This window comes from Gorilla gorilla, chromosome 2, assembly GCF_029281585.2.
Source record: "Gorilla gorilla gorilla isolate KB3781 chromosome 2, NHGRI_mGorGor1-v2.1_pri, whole genome shotgun sequence".
In the NCBI taxonomy this organism is placed as follows: Eukaryota; Metazoa; Chordata; class Mammalia; order Primates; family Hominidae; genus Gorilla; species Gorilla gorilla.
Genome location: NC_086017.1, coordinates 124,098,299 through 124,114,754, shown reverse-complemented (window position 1 = coordinate 124,114,754; position 16,456 = coordinate 124,098,299). Strand labels below are relative to the sequence as shown.

Here is a 16,456-nt window from a genome sequence, read left to right as displayed (position 1 = left end):
CAGCAAATATCCACAAGCTCCTCTTCATTTCCTAGCCTCCTCTGCAGTGAGCTTAGGGCCATGTGACTAGTGCTGGCCAATGAACATGTGTAAGTGAACTTCACGTGTTACTACTGGGCCATGGCGGTTAAGAGATTGACAGCTGCTTCCATCTTTTGTCTCGCCAGTCTGGTGACCACATGTCACATGGTTCAGAAGGCACAGCTATAAGATCGAAGCAATTAGCTCAAGATGTGACATGAGAAGAGGTTTGTTGCACAAAACCACTGAAATTTTGTGATTATTCTCCTGTAACAACTTTAGCATTCTTTAATACGTTCACTGATCAGTTCAGTCACCAATGTGAAGTGGCAAATGAGAGCAGAGACAGAAGTTTTCAGTTCAGGTCTTAAGGGAAGGTGTTCTGGAAATAGGATTTGAAACTGGGCCTCTTGAGGTATGTACAAGCAAGGGGGATGAGGGCACAGCAGGAAGGTGATACTGACTTGGTGGGAATGCTAGTCTTGTGTTTGCAGGGTGGTGAGGGTGGTGTGCCAAATAGTTGGGTTTATCTGTAACAGTGGTCTCCAAACTTCCCTAATCCTACGACCGCCTGAGTGAAATATTCCGGGCAAACATCCCTAACGTGTGCATACTTCTCTACTTATAAATCAAACACATGCACTGCAGAACTAAAATGTTAAAAAGAGTAGGTAAAAATGAAACCATATTTTAATAACTCCTTAACCAAGATTGTCTTAAAACGTCATTAGCTAATACCTTAAGGCAGAACGCCTATTTAGGATTAGTATCATCACTAATGATATGGGTGTAATCTCTTTCAAATAGTCTGCTTGACTGTTAATTATTTTGTTGACTTCTCATCAGAAGTGATTCCATGATGATTGTTTTTACTCCCTCCTGTGGCTTGAAAAGGGTCAGCTCTGCTGTTTTCTTCCTGTTTGCATGTGCTTGGATTATCAGCCTTCTCTTCAACCCAGTTTCTTTGTAGCAATCTCTTTAAGCCACTTGTCCTCTTGTGAGAGTTAATTTAGTTAAACTAAATAATATAATCTGTAAATCCACTTAAGGGAGAACAGGAAAACTGGGGAGTGAATGAACGAGTGAGGCCCCCACACTGTCAAGCCGTTTACCCATGGAGATGCCTGGGACACTGTTGTGACACATGACAACCTCATGTACAGACCGAAGGCACCACTGCCAACCCCTATATTAAATATTAGCAAAGCTGAATTTCTTTCCTATTCCTTTTTTAGGTAGAAAAAACATTAAGGGAATCTCTACTGTTATCTTACAGTGCTTCAACGGAATTGCCTATATTTTTTCCCCTTGGCACTTGCACCCCACTTTGGAGACTTACGCAAAAGAATGAAAAGAGACAAGGTAGGACACTGAGATTGGGTCTTACTGTGGAAGACCAGAGAAAAGAGTTTAAAATTCATACCACAGAAGGAGAGGAGTTAGTGATGGTTTTTGAGCAAGGGAATATATAATCAAAGTGGCATTTTGGGGAGATTAGCAAAACCTGGGTTCCTCTCACTGAACCCAGAATTTATAACAAAGTGCTAACAAACAGAGCCTATTTCCACTCACCATCAAGGCAAGCAGAAAGGGAAGGAGCCAGGATACAGCATCTTTCCTCGGGAGGAACCCCCCATAGAGAGAGAAGCCACCTCTGCCATCTGAGTCAAGGAGAAGAGGTCTTATCTCTTGATTTGCCCACAGAGCTTCTGGTAAAACACGTCTAATCCTCTCCCCGCTCCAGCACTGGAGGAAAAAGTTACTGGGGAGTTTTCTTTGTCACTCATACCTCTTCCCCAAAATGACCTCATTTCTTTTAAGAGATTTCAAAAAAAATCTACAAATCTACCCACAGTGTGGGGGGTTTTATTGCTAAACTGGAAGACCGAAAGAAAAGGAAAACCACTTCCTTTCTTCTACACTCCCGGCTCAATTCCCCCACCCCTGTTTCATATAAATTCAATTTGACAACCCTGCTAATTGGATAAACGCAGCTCCTACACTCCTAGAAGGCCGTTCTCTTTTCTTTTTTTTTTGTTTTTGGAGGGCTCAAAACAGGGTGATTGTGCTGTTCTTTAACACGAATTCCATCTGCTTTATTTCTCTCTCTTCATTCAGAGCTCCTCTTGAATATTTATGAAGCCTTCCCTCCTCGCCTCTCCCCTTTCTACCCCACCTCCACCCTCCTTCCTCCCTCAACCTCCCTCTCTCCACCCTGCCTCCAGCCTCCTCCTCCTCCCTTCTCTGAGTCAGGACAAAAACCTTTCAAATGGCCCCCCCTCCTTGCTTTAGATAAACACAGGCAGTGTCAAGTGTGAGGAGTAGGGGGAGGTGGGGAGGGGGTTCAACTGCCAGTCAAGCCACTGGCCTTCAATGCGGCCCTGGGGCCTACCCTAATCTGCTGCATGCTTGCCATATGGGGGCTGTGTTGCCCCGGGAAACACTAACAGGCAGAACGGAGCTTAATAGAGTCCATATTCATTGTAATGCAGTGAGATAGCTGAAGGCACCACTGCCCCTTCCCGGTTTCATTCTTCTGTTTCCCACTTTCTTTCTGTTTTTCCTCCTTTTTTCTTTCTTTCTTCCTTTCAAAAGGTCCTGGTACCCAGAGAGCTCTAATCTAGAGAGGTTGGGGCTGGTGGAAAGGCTGGACTTTGGGGTTAGGTGTGAGGACTGCCATGGTGGTGTTGGGGGCTGGGGAGAAGTGAGAAGTAGGAGTTCCCGGGAGAGCAGAGGGGGAGAGGGGTGCAGCATCCACACAGGGCCAGGAACACTTGATGTTGTGTGTGCAGATGTGTGCAGGTTTGAGTCTGTGCACATGTGTAAGGGAGTATGGGTGGGTGAGTGTGGTCTCTGGAAGAGCACCCAACCATCAGGGCCTTTGGGGACAGAAACCTTCATATTTAGCCACCTATGCCTAGGTATTTCTGACTCTGTCTCTTGAATCCTCACCCCAGCCCTATCTCAATCCCAGTCAATACAAGGTCATTAAGGCCAGTGGCATCTACCTTCCTGGGGTATCAGGCCTGTGGCCAATTCTCAGCTCTCCAGTGGCCTTGAGAAGTCACAGATGTGGTGCTGGGATGAAACCACTTTAGAAATAAACCCCTACAGGGGCAGAGGACGCACCAGCCTGCCAAGTCTGGCCCATTTCCTCCTCTGGTTCATCTGACTCTGGCTGAGAAAGAGGTGAAGGTGTGGTCTGCCACAGCCAAGCTAAGGGCATTAGGGGCCTCTCTGCATTATGGGAGTGGGCTGTCCAGTAGGGTGGGCCTTGTCACAAGTATATCTGCTGGAAGTCAGGCTTGGGGATCCCTGAGGTCTAAGGGCATCTTCCCCCACCAGTGCTCAAAAAGGAAGGAGGAGCAGGGACTGTAGGAAGGAAACACAGTAAATTTCTCCCATCTTTGCAGCAAAAATAAAATTCATAACCAAGATATGATAGAATTCCTCAAAGGATAGTTTTTATAAGTTGTAAAGCCTAAAGCTATTTGTTCTGTGATTGTAAAAAATCACAAATTTAAATCAGGATAGAAAAAAAGGAAAATTAAAAGAACTTTCATATATTTCTCTATAGTTGAAACTTTAATCCTATGGTATTTCTAACACATAGAAGGAGCTCAATAAATGGTTCCTGAATGAATACGTGCTCCTAGAGTTTTACTACTGGTGACAAACAACTTGGAATGCTCCCTGACAACCACAGTCAGGGTTGGGGCAGATGAAAATGGCTTTAGGAGAAGCAAAAGGCTCCTACTGTATGTGTGGCAATAACCCTGACAGAGTGATGCGAGTATCTCACAGGTGTCCTTTGTTATCCCCTCCTCCAGTACCAAAGCCAGGTAGGCTAAGTCAGCTGAAACTGCTAAAACCAAGGCAGACACTGTGCTCGTTGTTGTTTTTTGCCTTCCAAGCTTGATACATTCCACATTCCCTGTTCTTACCCACTGCTGAGATGCATCATCAATCTCTAGTTTCCTAGCTCAACCCAAGGCCATATATCCCAACAATTTTGCAGGGAATGGTACACTGGCTGTTTCAGAGGCCAGGTACAATTTCAATTCCTGGCTCTCAAACCTAAGTATCATGCAGTTATCTGAAATGCTATCCAGAAGCCAGCCTCAGCTCCTTGGTCCTCGGTATGAACTCCCTGATGACTCCTGGAATCTTAGAAAAGCCAGAGTCGGTGGAGACACACAACTGAGTTGGGTCTAACGGGACTTTGTGAACAGTTAGCCTCCCTGTGGAAGCCTTCCCTGCAATTTCTTTTTTCTGTACGGTCCTACTCTGGGTTACTGTGACCCAGCATATTTCATGGTTTACAGAGGAGAGCTCCACACAAGGGCAAGCAGAGATATCTGGAGCTCTCTGGCAAGCCAGTCTTGGAGCACTCTGAGGGCACCACGGAGCAGCCAAGCTCTTCCCAACCTTCTCTGCAAAGAGCACATTGGTCAGTAATCTTTCACTCTAGAAGCCTCTGGGCACCAAGTATGCTCTGAACCTGGTGACAAGCCCGCCATGTGGGCTGTAAGCATATAGGGGTGGGAAGAAGTGTCCCTAACAAGCCTGTGCTGGAATGAAAGCATGTACAGTATGTGACATGGAAGGAGCCTGAAAGGCCAACTCATAAGGAAGGCAGGAACAGTTACTCTAGTCTAAACCAAATCCTTGCCTTTTATGTCACTGCTCAGAGGACATCCATTAATAACCTGCTTATACAAACATAAACTCGTCTACTCTCCTATCTTCCCTAAAGCCACGAAAAGATTTGCTACCTACTTGGCTGTCCAACTTTGGAGTCATCTTGTCTCCTGCTTCTCCCCGCTTCTCCACCCCAGTATCTGATCAGTTGTATGGACTCTACCTCTGCCATGAGCAGTGTTGTCCAACAGAAATATAATTCCACCCCCTATGTAATTTTAAATTTTCTAGTACCCACTTAAAAAAAACAGATGAATATAATGTCTTTTAACATGATATATCCAAAATTTATAATTTCAACATGTAATCAAGATAAAAATGGAGATGTTTTTACACTTTGTTTTATGCTGTCTTCCAAATCGAGTGTATCTTTAGTATTTACTGCACATTCAATTTAGACTAGCCACATTTCACGTGCTTAACAGCCACATGGGCTAGTGGCTAATTTATTGAACAACATTGGTCTAGAGCCCTCAAACTAGCTCTCAGGCACTGTCTTCTCTCCATCTAATCAGCCTCTGCATTGCCATCTACCTTCTTTCTAAAACATTAAGCTCAACCAAACAGTAAAAGATAACTGGGAAGCTACTATTCCTTGAGCAAGCACCTCCTATAGGCCATTGTCAGAATTCATCGAATTTTATATTCTCACAGTAGCCCTGTAAGGTGTGTGTATGGTCAACCCATTTCATAGATTAGGAAACTGAAGTTCAGAGTGATTAAAATCTTGTCCAAGATCACACAGATGGTAAATCTCAGGGTGAGGATTTGAACCAGGTCTGCCTGATCCTAAAACCCTTGGTTCTTTTCACTCTACCATGCTGCTTTCTGTAAATTATGGCATAATAATTGATGGACTATTACGTAGCTATTAAAATGATAATTATAAAGCTCAAGTAGCAACATGAAAATAAATGTTTAAAAGATGAGAAAAGTAACATAGATCCCATTTCGTAAAAAGCAAGTGAGCATCTGGGTGAGGCCTGAAACATTCTAAAAAGCAGCTGAGTTAAAAATGTGGAGGAATTATGATTTTTTTTCCTATTTGGAGTTCAGTTAAAGAAAAAAGAGAATACGTGAACAGACACAACTCTGATTGCTCCCCATCTGAGTATGATTAAATAAAGTTCAAATTCCAATGCAAAGCCTTCCAGGCTTTTTGTAACTGGGTTCCAGTCAACCTTTCCTCTGTCTGCCTCCCATAAGCCCTAAAATCTGGGGAGGCTGCATTTTCATACTCTCTGTTCCTTCTACTGGAACCACCTCTCCCTTCTCCCTTCATTCCATGCATGGAACTCCTAATTATCTTTAAATCTTACCTCAAATGTCACCTTATGAAGCCTTCTGTGGCTGCTCCTCATTCTGGTTCCCGTAGCATCTCACACACCTTATATAACATTTCTACAGGGATTTCTGGGTTTTGATCATGCATCTGTCTGTCATATACCTCTTATCTCTTTCTTCTGACCCCAGACCATAAACTCATTGAAGGCAAGGATGTGTCCAATTTATCTTGGTAACCCTAGCACCTAGAAAAGCCTTGGCACATCGTAGGTGCTTTTTCAGTGTTTGCTAGATCGAAGGGTTTGGTCAAATTAGAAATCTAGGATTGAGAAAGAACGTTAGCCTGACCAAGGACATGTGTGGCATACAGAGAGAGACACACTGTTATTAATGGTGGAACCAATTTTTTTTCCTGGGGGGAAGGGACTATAAATGTGACCTTTATTTTTCAAAACCAAAAGGTCCCCACGTCAGTGTGGGCAATCCTGGAGGGGAGTTGAATGTTGATGAGGTTCTAAGCACTTTAAGGACAGAAGGCTGTGTCCCTGCAGATGCTCCTGTGCCTTGAGGTTCCATTCCAGAAGCTTCTTTTGTTTTCCTTCTCATCTCATCTTCCAAAATGAACACCCAACTAAGCTTGTGGCTTCAGGCTTCCTATAGCCACTGGACTGCAGGAGAATCTAATCTAGGATGAGACCGTGCCTGTGCCACCATCACCATGGCCCTGAGTTGGAGGCTGGGTAGAAGAAGGCAGGCAAAGAGGGATGGGAAAGGGAGAAATAAGAAAGTATGGAGTGAGAAAGAGGACAGGTTCAGGCCTAAGAAGATCAAGAAAAGAGCATGAGAAGGGCAGGGGGGATGGGAGCAGAGATGTGAGAAAGGCACCTAGTTTTACCCCAGCTCCCATGATGTGCTGAGCCCACAGCTGGCTGCTTCATATCCACCATCACTTTTAATCTTTACCACCCAGAGAGTGTTACTAGCTCCATTTTATATGTTATCAAAACCCTTCCTGATGTTCTATCACTTAAGGGCTTTAGGTCTCATCTCAAATTTTATTATAGACAAAGCTTGTCTACTAAGTGACAGCATTGGAGCTCAGCAGGATCAGGTACTGAAGAACCATAAGCCTTGGCTTCTGAAACTCTTCTACCCTTCACAGAAGATCATCTTGAGTGAGTTACTTAGTATCTTTGAGCCTCAGTTTATACTTTGTGAAAATAAGAATGGTAATACTTTGATGAGCTATTTAAAAAAGTTAGTAAGATAATGTGCAAAAGCAACCTGGCATATACGAATCATGCAGTAATTCGGGAGTCAAGGGTCATGAAACTTTTCTTCCAAAAGCCATTCACTGGATGCCTGATTTAATGCAGCGGCAATGCCACCTTTTTGGCTTATAGATCAACATCCTTTAAGACCTAAAGACATGCTCCATTTTTTAAAAAAATGTTCATTGCTCATCTTTTATTTACAATTTTTAAAAACTTTTTGTAGATTTAGGGGGTATAAGTGCAGTTTTGTTACATGGATAACAAAGTGAAGTGTTGTTACATGGATACACTGTGCAAGTGTAAACATCACCCAATAGTGTACATTGTACCCATTAGGTAATTTCTCATCCCTCACCCTCTTCCCACCCTCCCACCCTTCCAAGTGTCCAATGTCTATCATTCCATACTTTATGTCTATGTGTACACATTATTTAGCTCCCATTTACAAGTGAGAACATGTGGTATTTGGCTTTTTGTTTCTGAGTTACTTTGCTTAAGAGAAAAACCTCCAGTTCTATCTATGTTGCTGCAAAAGACATGATTCCATTCTTTTTTATGACTGAGCAGTATTCCATGGGTATGTATGATATATATATATATATATATATATACACACACACATATATATGTATATACACGTATATATATACCATATTTTCTTTATCCAATCATATGTTGATAGACATTTATGTTGATTCCATATCTTTGTTATTGTGATATAGTGCTGCTATAAACACAGAAGTGCACGTATCTTTTTTATGTAATGATTTCCTTTCCTTTGGGTAGATACTAAATAGCGGGCTTGCTGGATCATATGATACTTCTATTTTCAGTTCTTTGAGAAATCTCCATACTGTTTTCCGTAGGGGTTGTACTAAGTTACATTTCCAACAACAGTATATAAGCATTCCTTTTTCTCCACATCCTTGCCAGACATAATACACTTTAACAACTCTAGACACACATGATTTCATCTCTTTGCTCTTTCCTATACAAAATTAAGCAATGGGCTGATTCTCGTACCCTACACACCTGCATCAGAAGTTCAAAAAATATTCTTTGTTGTTTTAAAAACACATTCTATATAATGTTTTGTAGACCCTTGAAATAGGTCTGGGGAATAGGGATCCATGGAGAATGCTCTAGTGTTCCCAAGTTTGTGGCAAGATGTAGTTCCTAATGTCTCCATCTCTACCCAACACTAGTCAGCATTTAATATCACTTAAGCTAATAACCTCTTCACCTTCCCCCACTTATGCCCTCTCTGCACTCTTGATGATAATGACAATAATCATCATAATTTCTTCACAGTGTCTCTACTTGTTCAGAGGGAAAAAGGAAAATATCCTCATCATCATACAGTAGGTCAATTGAGACAAGACATTGTGGAGAAGTGTTTATATAAAGGAAAACATACCCCTATAATCCCTCCTGGACTCCCACTCCCAGCCCCAGAGAGGAGCCCACCTCTGACCTCATTCAGTGAATGCTCAAAGCCACAACAAAACCACCTGTTCTTTTTCTCCATCCCTCTTTCTAATTACAACATATGACCAGGGTTATACCCACATAAGTCATGTAAAATGAACTAAAACGCTAATATAGTGGCTGGAAAGGAAATAAGAGCATCTACTTCCCAACCTTTAGGTGCTCAGAGTTGACAAAACAACCCATGTAAAAGGGATTGTTTAAAGCCTGGGTGGACAGTACCCAAAAGGCATGTAAACAAACAGTCCCAGGACCTGAACAGCACTTAAAGCAGATCTTAAGAGCTTAAAGTCCTATGTCTTACACAAAGGAAAACCGATCCCATCTGACTAGCGACCAGTGTGTGAACACAAACCTTACTATTATAAACAGGCTCAGAGGAAGACTGGAACACTGACTCCAGCTGAAAGTGCCTATGGGAAACAATGGAGCCCTGAGAAGAACACAGTGTATTATCCCAGGAAGCGCTCCAGGGAGCAAGCCAACCCTCAGCCTGCAACACATACGGAACCACAGACAAGGAATTTCCCCCAAATCATCCAAAAAGGCAACAGGATATGGCTCCCAAGTGCAGTAAAAACAAGGCACTCTGCTTAGTGTTCATGCTGAGAGGAGCAGATAGAACATCTGGCAATCCCAAAGTCATTCCTGATGAGAGGTGCAGGTCCCTGGTGGGCACTGGGCGCAATTCAGTGCTGACAGTAAGCACCCTCTAGGTGCCACACACTGTACAAAAGGCTTAGGGGATGTAGAGGAAAACAAGGCACAGCCTCCAGTCTTCAATGAGCTTAGGACCTAGCCCCCATCAGCTTTGACAACATCTTTCTATTATACCAAAATTGAAATGTAGCACGGCCTCAAGAAAGGTTAAGCTACAAGATAAACTGTGGATTTTACTAAGAACAGGCAGGGAGCCAGAAACACTAACAAAGGCATCAGGAGAATGATAAAAGAAATGTACACAGGTTCCTACACACATGTGTGCACATGCCCATGTGCACACATACACACACACAGGCCCTCCTCAGTACATGGGAAGGTCAGTTCTCCAATGTAGCTTCTTTCACAAGTCTTAAAAGAACTCCCCTTTCGATCATCTATATTCATTCCTCACATAGTCCTAGAAGATTTGTCAAAGTCTGTCAGTTAAGGCAGGAAAAAACCCTAGAGCTAACAGAAGTCTATGTGTCAGCATCGCTTAAGCTTCAGCTTTATCATCTACACTGTCATTTTCACACTGCAGTGTAAGTTACTTGTTTATAAGTCTCCCACCTCAACATATAGCAGGTACTCAAAGAATGTTTGCTAAGCTGTAAAGACCTCCTACCTCTAAGGTCTTTTACAGGCCTAACTGGTCCATGGAGTTTGGATCTGATGAATCCCAGGTGGGACTCTGGCTGCAAAGTGGAGCTTGACGGGAAGGTGATACGTGAGTGTCTGATATTCCCGTTCCTATCTCCCTTAGGGATTTGGTTTGGGAGCCCGCCGTGGTTCTTAATTAGTGGAGAAGGCAGGCAGGACATAAGACCTTCCAAGCATGGGGTGGGGTGGGGGGGGGGGAGTGGGCTGAATGTGGAGAAGAAGAATGTAAAGAGAAGTAGGTGCCTGACGAAGCTCAATTCCATTCGATGGGCAGGTCTCAAGTACCCATTCCATGTCAGGCAGCCCACTAGGCAGCGGTGAGGTCCCCAGCTCTTCATGCCCCCAGAGCCCAGCAGACTGTTAAAAGTGTTTAGGATTCAACTGTCTGTTAGACCAAGGACTCAGGAATAGCAATGAATTCACCTGAGATGCCAAGGTGAAAGGTCATGGTGGAGAGAAGCGAGCACTGTAGTCACATAGACTAGCGAGGAGCTGTTTTCTTGGTATGAGAAGCTGGGCATTTAGGGAGGTCTGGGGGTTAAAAAGACTCATTTTGATTTCCTCTGTTAGTTAGGCAACATCATTACTACCAATTCCAATTAAGCTGTCACTTGCAGTCATTCTCTATGCCCCTTCCTCGTGATGATTAAGCAACCAATGGCCCTAGGCCCACATTTATACCCTCCACATGACTCAAAATAGGTCTCAGGTGCTGTGACCCGGACTGAATGAGGATCAGGCTGCTGCATCTTGGCCTGTCTTTCTCTGGGGCTGATTCAAACAGATGCCAGGCAAAGCCAGCTCCAACCCCCGACACACACACACACACACACACACACACACACACACACACACACACACACGCCCCAATCCTTTACATGCTCATGCATGCTTGCAGGAAATCTGATGCATTCAAATAAAAAGCTAGGCCTTGGGGTAAAATAGCTGAACTGCTGAAGTCAATGACAAGATGGGAGGTGAGAAGCTACCATTCTTCAGTTCGCATCTGGCTGCACTGCGACATGGACAACATTCCTCCTAGACTTTTATGCAAGCAAGAAACCCTTATCCCGAACTTTAAAAGGAACAGTTTGGCACAGGACAACAAAATCAACTCGCATAGGGATGCTGAAGGAAAAACAGATCACATTAGTAAACATCTATAACAATGACTGGCACTAAGTAGGTATCCCATAAGTGACAGCAACTTACTAAATCTGAATAACTCCTTTTAGGGTAACTTTTAGGAATATTTTCATTAGTCTAATGCTTACTGCAGATTCATCCCCAGTACTTCACAAAAAAGGTTTAAGAAGAGGCAATATCTCAGGGGCTGGATACCTCCCCATAGGGTGGCCCAGCATCCTGCCTTGGACATGTGCATTCTCCACCTCTAAGACAGGCAGGCATGTGCACGTGTGCACACACACACACACACACACACACACACACTCGCACAGCAAACAGCTCCAGCTCTAGCTGCTAAGTATGCTTTGGAGTCATGACAGTTTACTTTCTTTCCCATCTGACCTCATACAAACCCACTTTCTTTGCCACCTCCCTGACCCCCAAATATACACATTCAGTCCCCAACTTCATCCCCAATCCTTCCTTTCTCAATTACAAAGTTCTTTTAAATCACCTAAAACTTAAATAAATATCAATTTGGAAATCTGAAGCATGCTCCAGTTGGTCTGTCAAACAGTCCCTGCCTTCTGCTGGAAGCCCCCAGCCCCAACCCCTGCCAGCTCTCCCCAACTTGGGAAGCTCTGTGGCCTCGGGGCAAGGCTGGCACACGCAGAGAAAACAAACACATGGAGCCTTGCCAGCTGGATCAGGCACCACTGTTTACAGCAGGAGCAAAGTGTGGGGAATTGGAGAGGCATGAAGAAGGGAAGGAGCAGAGGGGGTGGGGATAATTCTAGCCTCCTGCTCTTAGGCTCCACCAGTTGCAAAGAGGATCCCCCTGCTGAGGTTCTGCCATTCCCAGGTGCACACAGCACAGCCATCCATCATGACTAATGATGGATGTGACTAATACCATCACTATGCTGCAGGCAAACAGTGAGAGTCCATGAGGGCAGAGAGCCTTCTATCTTGTTCATTCACATATCCCCAGCATCAATCACAATGCTTGGCACATAGTAGGAGTGCAATAAGTATTTGTTGATTAAATGAACAGATGAGCTCTTTTCCTGCCTATCTCACAAGGTTACAGTGGCAGAGGGGTGGGGGTGTAGTGGTGGAAAGGAGATTAGTGAGGAATATTCTAAAAACCTACCAGATATTAAAATATGCCACCGAAAATAATTTAGGAAAATGCTATGTTAAGAAAAGCTAATCAGATTTCTTTACTGCAGGCCTTTTCTGAGCCTTTAGTATGCTATTATGCATCATGAATCACCAAGAGTGGGAGAGAGTATGCACTAAAGTCTGTACCCACAGGCTTGGACTCACTTGTCCACAAACCTGGACTCATTTGACAAAACTATCCTTTTTTCTCACAGTACCATTAGTGATGAGACCTTCACCAAATACTCTTTGAGAAATACTGGCCTAAGAGGTTCCTGGAGAATGTCCTAAAGCAATTTGCAAACCATCATGATCCCATTTTATAATTTAAAAAAGTTACTTATGAATATGTGGTGTGTAGTTATCTGGGTTGTCATAGGAAAATGTCAGGAGACACTTAAATTTTAGTATCAGTTATCTCTGAAGATCAGGGGATTTGCCCTTTTTGCTTTAAATGCCTTGGAAATTTTCAAACAAGGTATGTAGCATCGCTTTTGTAATTAAAAAGGCAAATTTGAAAAAAGCTATCTCCAAATATTCTCATGCCATCACTGATACTTTATCTTCCCATCTTCCCATAGGCCTCATTTCCCAACCACCCCTTCAACCATAAAAGTTGTTCCTTGCCCCATTATCACATTTAAGGAATACGCTATGTCCATATTCCTTAATCTCCAGCAATCAATTCCTCCAGCTTATAAAGAACACTTCCCCTAATTCCAGGATTCTGTTGCATTCACACAATGTGGATAAGTATTTTTGGGGAAAAAGAAGAAAATACATTTAATATTTTGTTAACAAACTTTACAGATCTGAAATTGCTTTGTTTAGTAAGTTATATAAAATATACCATCTAATACTTAGTTTGCTGAAATAGTCATGTTGAGCAAGTTAACATTTAAAGATTGCCTTTTTTCCTGCTAAATTACTAATTTCCTACTGATTTGTAAATACAAGTTAAAAATCATTGAGATTTATTGAATGTACTACACTAGATTTTGTTGCAACATGGGATTGAGGCATATATTTACAACAAAAAGAAACTACCAATCTTAAATAAAATTATTTGACCACTTGTTGAATTAATATGTGCAAGATAATGAGCTAATACATATGAATGATCTTGTCTAACTACTAAACAACTATATGAGGTAGGTAGTATTCTCATCCCATTACACAGATGCAGCAAGTGAGACTCAAAGAGATTAAGGAACTTGCTTAAGTAAAGGATTCAAAGCCTAGACTGTCTGCTTCCCCTGCTTGCTGGTCTTGGGGTCCTTGGCAGCTTAAAGCAGTTATACAACAAAACTGTTTTCAACAAAGGAATTAAGAAAGGCAGAAAAAAAAAAAGTAAGTCTGAGTGGGAATCATGCACTAGCCACCATGTTTCAGGATGGATTGGTTTGGCAGATTCTCACAATGTACTCTGCATACGTACTCCTGAAGATGCATTTGCACCTGCAGTCCCAGAAGTTCTCCACACCTACAGTCGGTCCTGAGTGTCTGAGTATTGAAATACAGCCCAAAGATTGGTAGCAGCGCTTTGAATCTAGGATCCAGGTTATATGCACCACTATGTACTGAGAGACAAGAAGATGCTTCTCATTTCTTAACCTAGGCTCTCTCATTTTCCTTCTGTTCTCTGATAACATTAAATGTGTAGCTCCCAATTCTGACTGCACAGGAGAATCATCTGGGGATACTTTAAAATATAACAATGCCTGGGCAGCACCTCAAGCAAATGAAGTTAGAATCTCTGGGGAGATGGGAGCTTGACATCAATATTTTCACCACTCCTTCCTGGAAATAGTAATGTGCAGCCAGCATTGAGAATCCCAGTGCAGGTGTCTCTGCCGTGGATTTTGGGGTCATTTTGGTAAGGAATATCTGCCAGAAATGTTCTGCACTGGATACGGTGTTTGAAATTGAACACTTTGCATAAAGATGTTCCTTACTGTATCATTTCAAAGAAATTCTTATAATTTTTAAAGCTAAAATAAATATTTTTCTCTCACAAATTAAATATCTTAATACATTTTAAGGAAGAAAACATTTTTCCCAAAAAGCTTCTCTCAGATTTCCCGATATTTTCTGGATGTTCAGATTCTTCATTTTCTCTTCTTTGCACAGAAATAAAGATGAAAGAGGAGGCCGCCATTGCAAGGAACATCTACTTTGGGGGCCAAGGCGGCCTCTACAGTAGCAAAGGTGACAAACAGGTCCCTGAGCCATAGTGACTGCTGCTGACTGGGGCCAGGAACAATTGCTTCTAGGGGCAGGGATAGGATGGCCCTAAGGTAGATGCTAGCAGAGGTGGGATGTTTTCCAAGTATGTGCAAATTTAAGCGTTTGGACATCAAAGCCTGAGAAGCCACCAATGACTGCTTTAACAAGGCAGCAGCTTCCAGGGGCTCACAGACCACTGAGAAGTAGAACAGCTGTTGGCCATCCAAGGGTCCCAACATCCTCTTAATACCAGATCAGACCAGAGGGCTTTGGCTCCACTGAAACCAGCTGTAAAGGGTTAACAGCTGAGCTTCTAGCTCCTGGCCTTCCCGAAGGAGTCGATTTTCAGTTTGGTCCCTACTGGGGGAGGAGACAACCCTCCACCCCACCTCAGAGCTGCAGCACCACTCCTTCCTGGCCCTCCCAGTCCAGGAATGAAGCTGCCTGCTGCCCAACATATACCCAGACTAGTTTAATCTCCTTCCAAATCCATCTTGTGTCTTAACTTCTGCCAAGAATAAAAATTAAAACACACACACACATACATCATGCATGTATGGGAGGGGAGGAGCAGGCTGGAACTTTAAACTGAAAAAGACCAGGCAGGGATGGGAGGGGCGAGTTGCCTGCTGAAAGTCAGGGCCTTGGAGGCACCCTGCCTGAGGCCTCTGCTACACCCTGGGATCAGATCAGAGGGGAAGGGTTTGAAGTGTCTTCCCTCCTGTCCCTGCAACACCCTATTTCATACCCTTTAACTACATACCCCACCCAGCCCTGTCCCAGAGGAGCTCAGAGCAGCCAGACTGCAGTGCACTCCAGAGACAGGAAGTGGACCCCACTCCCCCAACACTTGGAACAGCCCCATTCTTTGCCTGCTTTCTCCTGCCAACTTTAAAATGAATAAAACAGTCACTGGAATGGCACATGGAGCCTGGTAGTGTAGGCAGCTTGCAGGCTGCTTGTGGCCACCCAGAAAAAGGGTCTGGAGATGGAGTCTTCGTTCTCATAATCCTGACCTACCTCACCCAGGGCCTATTAATGACTGAATCTGGGGGCCAGGCACAGAGAGCAGTTCTGCCCCAGTCTCTCCTATTCCTCCTTGCTGACTTCCTCCTTCTCAGCAAAATCAGGAGCCCTGTACTCCTAATCCTTCACCTGAGAGGCTCTGTCATTCCCTCTCAGTGTCCCCCAGGATTCGAATAATGGCCCCCACCTCAACTCTACACCATCATCTGCCCCGTCCCCCCAGGATGGTGCACTAAGCACTAACTTACTTATACCTGTCCAGATGGAAAGCCACTGTCTCATGAAATCACTTGCCTCACAAGTCAATAATGCTTATTGAACATCCATTAAATAGTAGGCTCTGGGAATCCAAAGGTAAAATTCAAGCTCAACATATGGTAAAGGAGATGCACAGAAACATCTCAGAGCACCAGGGAACAATCACAAATCAAACCCTAGTACCTGGGCAATGCTCTTTCCTTTCACTTCACTGTTGGAAGGTGGTAGAAAAGCTGGATTACACACTTCTTTTGGAAAGAGTAACCTTGTGGCATCCATCTTTGACCTATCCTGCACACAGAGCACAGTAATGAAAACAAAATCATACTAAAGAAAAAAAAAAACCCAAACACTTGTTTGTCTTGATAATTGCTGAATCTGGGTGATGGGTACATGGGGTTCATGATACTATTCTTTGTGCTTTTATAGCTCTTTGAGTTTTTAAAGGGTAAAGTTTTTTTTTTAATTACAAAATAAAACACTTGTTTTCAGTCGGATAACTAGAATTAAGTTCCTCTCAAACA

At 43.3% G+C, this 16,456-nt stretch overlaps 1 protein-coding gene across 17 annotated transcripts in view; it reads right to left on the bottom strand.

Annotated features, from left to right (window-relative positions):
• The window catches only part of BOC (BOC cell adhesion associated, oncogene regulated), a 76,664-nt gene that overhangs the window by 43,302 nt on the left and 16,906 nt on the right, over nt 1-16,456 (bottom strand). The window contains exon 1 of one of the 17 annotated variants that reach the window (XM_063704031.1): nt 16,116-16,137. The exons of the other annotated variants lie outside the window; for them this stretch is intronic. The gene's annotated coding sequence lies outside the window, so the exon portion shown is untranslated. Of the gene's footprint in view, nt 1-16,115; nt 16,138-16,456 lie in introns of those variants that run through there. 17 annotated transcript variants of the gene reach the window in all.